This window comes from Gracilinanus agilis, chromosome 4 (genome assembly GCF_016433145.1).
Source record: "Gracilinanus agilis isolate LMUSP501 chromosome 4, AgileGrace, whole genome shotgun sequence".
NCBI lineage: Eukaryota > Metazoa > Chordata > Mammalia > Didelphimorphia > Didelphidae > Gracilinanus > Gracilinanus agilis.
Genome location: NC_058133.1, coordinates 497,995,141 through 498,002,868, shown reverse-complemented (window position 1 = coordinate 498,002,868; position 7,728 = coordinate 497,995,141). Strand labels below are relative to the sequence as shown.

Below are 7,728 nucleotides of genomic sequence, written 5' to 3'. Positions count from 1 at the left end.
GATGTATAATGTCTATCTATCTATCAATTTCTGTGATATAAAGAAACTAAATCACTTGCCCAAGGTAATATGCCCCCAACTTAAAATCTCTGATTAGTGCTATCTACCAAGGTAGGCATCCTCCCATCTAGGGAATCAGTGTCTAAAGTTATAGTCATCTCCCAGAAGCCATTTGGGGCAACTGGCCCCACTGGCCACCAAAAGGGCCAAGAAAGTAAAATGCCATTGGGAAACAGAAACATTCTGGATCCATTTGGAAATACCAAGGCCTAGCACTGGCCTCCCAGAAAGATGACTAAATGGAGAACCCATGTTTGTGACAGAGAGCAGCCCTTGCTATCTTTATCTATAGGATGGCTCTGTAGGCTGCCAAGATTAAGTAAGCAGCCATCCATAGCCCAATCAAGAATTAAAAAAGAAAAGAAAAAGGCATAAAAAGAAAATTTGGGGGTTTTGTCTTGCATCACCATAGCTTCTTCCCCTCACTTCCCCAACCAAGATAATCTATTACTCTAATAGGACATATTAAATTTTGTGACTGCCTACAAAGCAGGAATTTCTATGGCATCCTGAAGATGTCTCAGCAGTTGGCCAGCTCTCTCTAAAGGCCTGGTCCTTTCTCTCTTAGAGACGCCCACTCAAAACCAGCTTTCATTTTCAGGGTGGGGGAAAATGGAACTGGGCTCCATTGTTTCCTCCAATTATGACTCATTTTGGAAGCACAGAATTCTACTCACAAAGGCAACACTCCACTGGATTGTGGCTCATACTTCCATGTGACTGCCAAATGCGTGTACATTTGAAAGCACAGGACACTATCATACCCATGAATAACTCAACCTTTAGGGGAGACAGTGTGGTACAATAAAAAGCTCTCTGGGTCTGGAATCATAGGACATATACTGCCTCTGACACTTTGTGATCTTGGGCAAGTCCTTGGAATTATATTCAATGACCCAAAGACCCTTCCAACTCTAAGAGTACGATCCCACTTCAATGCCTCCTCCATAGACCTTTGATTTGGAGAGCAGAAGGACTACTCCTTTTCCTATGATAACAATACATCGATAGATCCTTACAGTGTACCTTCCTAACAACAACTGCATGAGATAGACATTGAAATGATCATTGTTTCAATATCAGGTACAGGACCATCCTCCCCAAAGGATGAAAAAATGAGACTCAGATGAGGTAAAGAGATTTTTTGTTGTTGTTGTTCTCACAGAAAAGAAAGAACCAAGGCTCAAGTTCAAGTCTTCTAATTGTTATATTTTTTAACCCTTACTTTCCATCTTAGAATACCACTGTATTGGTGGTAGAAGTGAGGTTAGGGCTAGATAATGCGGGTAAAGTGACTTGCCCCAGGTCACACAGCTAGAAAGTGTCTGAAGTCTGATCTGAACCCAAGACTTCCAGTGTCTGGACCTGGCTCTGAGACTTTAGAGAGAGCTGGCCAATTATCTAATTTCTTCTTTGTAGGCAATCACAAAATGTAATATGCCCCATTAGAGAAATAGATTATATTCGTTGAGGAAGAGGGGTTGGAGGGTAGGGGTGGGAAGAGGCTATGGTGATGCTAGACAAACCAGAAGATTACTGCTTAATAGTTCAGTTTGTGATCTGGTACGGTTGGACTACCTTTCTTCACATTTTCCTCCATTAGTTTCCTTGATATTCTTGACTTTTTGTTTGTCCAGATAAATTTTGTTTTCTAGTTCTATAAAATAATTTCTGGTAGTTTGATTGGTATGGCACTGAATAAGTGATCCAAACAAAGCAAAGCAATCTGGTGCTGGCTTAGAAATAGAATGGTGGATCAATGGAATAGGCTAGATACACAAAATCCTGTGGGAAATGACTATAGCAATCTAGTGTTTGATAAACCCAAAGATCCTTTTGTGATAATAACTCACTATTTGACAAAAAGTTCTGGGAAAACTAGAAAACAGTATGGCAGAAACCAGGGTTAAACAAATATCTCACTCCGTATATAAGATCAAAATGGGTATATGATTTACACATAAAGGGTGACACCATTAGCAAATTAGGGGAGCATTGAATAGTTTACCTGTCACATCTCTGAATAAGGGAAGAATTTGTCTCCAAACAAGAGATAGATAATGTCATGAGATATAGAACAAATACTTCTGATTATATTAAATTTAAAAGGTTTTATATAAACAAAGCCAACACAACCAAGATTAGAAGTGGGTAGAAATTTTCTCAGCAAACTGGAAAAAACTGGGAGACTGGGAAAACATTTTTAATAGCAAATCTCTCTGATAAAGGTTTCATTTCCCAAATATATAGAAAACTGGGGCAAATTTATGAGAACATAAGTCATTCCCTAATTGACAAGTGGTCAAAGGATATGAACAAGCAGGTTTCAGATGAAGAAATCAAAGCTATTAATAATTATATAAAAATGTTCTAAATCACTATTGATTAGAGAAATGCAAATTAAAATAGCTCTAGGTACCACCTCATACCTATCCAATTGGCCAATATAATAGTAAAAGAAAATGATAAATGTTGGAAAGGATGGGGCAATATTGGAAGACTAATGCATTGTTGGTGGAGTTGTGAACTGATACAATCCTTCTGGAGTGCAATTTGTATTTATATTTTGTATTTATTTGTAATTATAGCAAAGGGCTATAAAACTATAAAACTTTGATCCGGTAATACCACTACTAGGGTTGTATCCTAACGTTTTAAAAAGGTGGGGAGGACCTATTTGTACAAAAAAATTATAGCAGCTCTTTTTGTGGTTGTGTTGACTTCATTTGTACAAAACCTTTTAAATTTAATATAATCAAAAGTATTCATTCTATATCTCATGATATTATCCATCTCCAAAAGAATTGGAAATTGAGGGGAGGTCCATCATTTGAGGAATGGCCAAACAAATTGTGGTATCTGCTTGTGATGGAATATTATTTTGCTCTAAGAAAGGGTGAGCAGGATGTTTTCAGAAAAAAATGGGAAGATCTACATGAACTGATGCAAAGTGAACTAAGCAGTACTGACAGAAAATTGAACACAGTAGCAGCAGTATTATACGATGATTAACTGTAAAGGCCTTAGCTATTCTCAGCAATACAATCTTCCAGGACAATTCTAAAAGATGTATGACAAAGAATGCTATCCACCTCCAGAGAAAGAACTGTTGGAGTCAGAACTCAGATCAATACATGTTATTTTTCATTTCAGCTTATTCTTTTTTTTTTAGGGTTTGGGCTTTATCTGAATATCTTCTCACAATGAACAATATGGAATATGTTTTGGATGATATGCCATGTATAAATCAGATGAAATTACTTACCATCTCCGGAAGAGGGGAAGAAATGGAGGGAGGAGGACAATTTGGGTCTTATAATTTCAGGAAAACGTATGTTGAAAACCATTATTACATCTAATTAGGAAAATAAAATATTTTTAAACATTATTTTTTTTTGCATTAACAAGCATTTGTTTTTCTCTCCCTCTGACATGCCATCTTTGGATGATAGGACCATAGACCTAGAGATGGAAATGATTTCAGAAATCATTGATTCCATTATATTTATTTTACAGATGGGGAAACTGAGGTCTGGAAAGTTGAAATTATTTTCCCAAGGTTATAAGAGTAATAAGTAGTTGAGTGGAGATTTGAATAAAGGATCATTATGTTCAAATTAGGTTTTCTTTCTATTGTACCACATTTCCTCAATCTCTACTTCCCTCATACTACACAGCATCAGACACAAGATTGAAATCCATAGCCAGTGATCGTTTATCTCTTTTCTCCCTTCCTTCATGGTGGGTCTATTGCTTGGGAGATGACTTTCTCAGGGTGCAGTGGCCCAAGGCCACCCCTCCAAACTTACCTGGGCTCACTTGGATAATGGACATAAAGACCACCCCTGGGCCAGCACCCAAAGTCTTTCCCATTTGGAAGGATCTGCCACAGTTTGTTCCCCAATATGGAAACTTTGGGGGACCTAGGGTTGTGTCCATACCATGTCAAGACATCCAAGGAGCGTTTTAGCAGGGAACTTGGCACTTCCAACTCAAATCAGCTGCTGAAATATGGTTGGAAATGGAATCAAGGCATACTTCAGGCCCTAGTCATGCATGTCCCATGGCCACCCAAAATAGGAACTCATAGGAAAAAATGTTGCCTACCCCAAGCAAATTGTGGAGAGAAAACAAGCCTGGTTCCTCTGACCCCTGCTGGCACTAACCAAGGGTCCATTTTCCCTCCTTTGCCCAACTATTAAGTTTTATTCCCAATAAGAATCTGTCGAATCCAAAATGCATTCCATTCCGTCCACAATGAACCCAACGCTTGGCCAAAAGGCACAAGTCTGTAATATGCATCCTCAGCCACGGGGTGGCAGGGCTCCCCCTTACAGGTGTGGAAGGTCAGGTACTTATTGGGCAAAACCCCAAACCCCAACATCAACAAAAATATCATTCAGCTCAGTCTTCCTGAGGGAGCGATCCTTCCATTGCAAAGCTGGCGTCCGAGGCATCTCAAGGCTCAGAAGAGGAAAGAAAGTCGAGTTTTTTTCCTGGGTTATGGCTAAGGAATGTCAAGAGGGGTGGTGGGGAAGGTGGCAATGAGAACAAATTACCGACCAGTGATGAACTAGACTACCCACTGCCTGACAGAGAAGCGATCGATGGATTCAAGATGCAGGATGGGACGCACATTTCTGGACACAGACAGCACGGGAATTTGTTTTGCTTGACTGTACATATTTGTTGCAAGGGTTTTGTTATTCTTTTATTTCTTTTCAGTGGGGGAGAGGAGGTAGGATAAAGAGAAATGTTTATTCATTGAAAAAAAGAATTTTATAAAAAAAAGAATAGATATCCAAGAATATATAATTTTCCTTCCTTATTATTATGTTTTTTTGCAGTGCCAAACTTCTATTTGTATGCCAAGAAAAGTGGAATCATGTTTGTAGAGTTCACAAGGGCCACAGAGATCATCTTATGCAACTCCTATCCAAAGCAGGAATTTCCTCTGGAAGTTAGCTGACCAGTTCCACAGGAAGACTGCTAATGACCGAAGCCCAGTACCTTGACCTAAAGCAAGTCCCTCTTCCATAACCATGCCTTAGTTTCCCCATATATAAAATGCAGGAGTTGATCTAGATGGCCTCTGAGGTCCTAGATCTAGGATCCTATGTGTGACCTTGGACAAGTCACTTAAGCTCTAAGAAACCTCAGTTTCTACCCTTTTAAGATGAGACGATGTCTCTTCTGGTTCTCCATCTAAGATCAAGGACCTTCCAAATCAGCTCATTCCAGTATTATACAATTCTCATTGTTAAAGAATTTTCCAGCCACTAACTCAAACCAAAATGTGCCTCCAAAATAAATTCCAACCTTTGCTCCTCACTCTGCTTCTCTTTAAATATCTGAAGAAGTTCTATAGACCACAATGTCTTTACTTCTCCAGATATAACAGAGCCTCGCATGATATGGATTTTGCGTCTTCCATACTATCCTAGTCATCCTCTGGCCATGCTTTCTACCCAAATATGGCTCCCAGAGTGAGACAGAACTACATTCCAGATGTGGTCCAACCAGGATGCAAGACAGCTGGATTGCCTCCTCCCTCCCATTGGGCATTATTCTGTTAGTCATGGAACTGAAGGTGACAACACTTAGCCCGCCATGTTTCACTGATCCCAAGTGGCCAAGGATTCCAGGGACCAGTTAGTCCAACCTCTACTATCTGGCAGAATAATACAGTAGAAAGAGCAATGGTTTGAGTGTCAGAGGACCAGCGTTCCAATCCTAGCGTTACTACTCTCCACAACGTGGCCTTGCTCAATTCCATTCCTGTCTCTGGGCCTCAGTTTCTTCCTCTGCAAAACAAAAGGGTTATACTGCAGGTTCTCTAAGATCCCTTCCAAATTCCCAAATTGGGAATCTAAAATGGTTCCACCCAGCCAGGCCTACATTCCTTCTGCTTCCTGGCCAATGACCAGGAATCTCTCCTGGACCAGAGACAATAAGATGGAATTTCCAAATAGAGAACACTGGACTAAATTTGCTTCAGATTAGATAAATGGACATTTATCCCGAGAGAACCCTGAGAAAATGCTTCTCTGCCTCACTCTAGCTTCTGCAGCCCGGAGGGGGTTTTACAGGATGATGGGGGGCCTTCCTCCAGCTCTCCACCCCAAGTAGACTTTGTGGCTAACACCCAGGCTTATTTTCATTTTGCAGTTTTCATAGCCTCTCATTTAGTTCCTAATGACAATGCCAACAGACCTTAACAGCTCTAGTATAGTAGTTCCCCTGGTGCCATAAATTCCCATTTGTCACACAAAAAAACTCAATATTTTAGAAGGCCGGGCCTTCTTGCTCTTAAATGGGAATTGATGGCCCAGCATGTCCACCCACAAACATGTTCGCCCTCGGTCCACTATTACCCCTCTGTCTACAGCATGGAGAAAGCAGGCATCACAGGCAATCCTGCTCTAAAGCTCTGAGCTCCTTTCCACCCCAGCCTCTCGAGTTAGCCCCCCAAAGCCAGGCAGAAGCTGGGCTCTCTTACTTCTGCGAGAGAGCTTATCAACCAATCAACAAGGCTCATTGGGTGCTGCCTATGTGCCGGGGAGAGTGCTAGAGGTAAAACACCGAAGGGAAGCAGCCCGGTCCTCAAAAACCTTACATTCTCTTTTTTTTTTTTCCTTCTTTTTTTTTTAAAAACCCTTGTACTTCGGTGTATTGTCTCATAGGTAGAAGATTGGTAAGGGTGGGCAATGGGGGTCAAGTGACTTGCCCAGGGTCACACAGCTGGGAAGTGGCTGAGGCCGGGTTTGAACCTAGGACCTCCTGTCTCTAGGCCTGACTCTCACTCCACTGAGCTACCCAGCTGCCCCTTTTTCCTTCTTTTTAAAAAATATGGAACGCTTCCCAAATTTGGGTGTCATCCTTGAGCAGAGGCCATGCTAATCTTCTCTGTATCGGTCCAATTTTGATAGAATTAGCTGTCAAAGCTTGCATTCTAATGCAGGAGTTCTTAACCTGCTCTATGGACACCCAAGGGGTCCATGGGTAGATTTCAGGGTGTCTGTGAACTTAGAGAGGAAAAATGTTCCATCTTTATTCTCACTTACCTCGAAATGAAATTTAGCCGTACCTTCAATGATGAATTAAAACTGGGGGCAGCTAGATGATCCAGTGGATAGACAGCCAGACCTGGAGAGAGGAGGTCTTGGGTTCAAATCTGGCCTCAGATATTTCCTTGCTGTGTGACCCTGGGCAAGTCACTTAAGCCCCTTACCACTCTTCTGCCTTGGAACCAGTACATAGTATTGATTCTAAGATTCTAAGACAGGAAACATCATTATTGGACCCAAGCTTCTCTGGAAATAATTTTAGAAAAAAATTGAATTAAGGCTCTCTCTTATACATACATACACATATATATGCATATGTGCGTGTTTGTGTGTATATGTTAGGCACTCAGCTAGCAGGATATAAAAAAAGCAAATATAGTATGTGTGTATATATATACATATATATATATATTTGTGTGTGTTCGTGTGTACACATAGAGGAAAAAAAATATATATACATATATATATTCTAGAAGGGTCTTTCAGCTTTACCAAGACTGGCCAAAAGGTCCATAACACACCCCCAAAGTTAAAGAACCCCATCATAATGAAATCTAGATTTCTGGCCCAACGAGCTGGTCTTAGCAAAGGAAAGATGACT

At 40.7% G+C, this 7,728-nt stretch overlaps 1 non-coding gene across 1 annotated transcript; it reads right to left on the bottom strand.

The window, feature by feature from the left end:
- Positions 1 to 6,903: 6,903 nt before the first annotated feature.
- Positions 6,904 to 7,007, bottom strand: LOC123248104. Its single transcript, XR_006506207.1, has one exon. It is a non-coding gene; the product is annotated as a U6 spliceosomal RNA (small nuclear RNA).
- Positions 7,008 to 7,728: the final 721 nt, after the last annotated feature.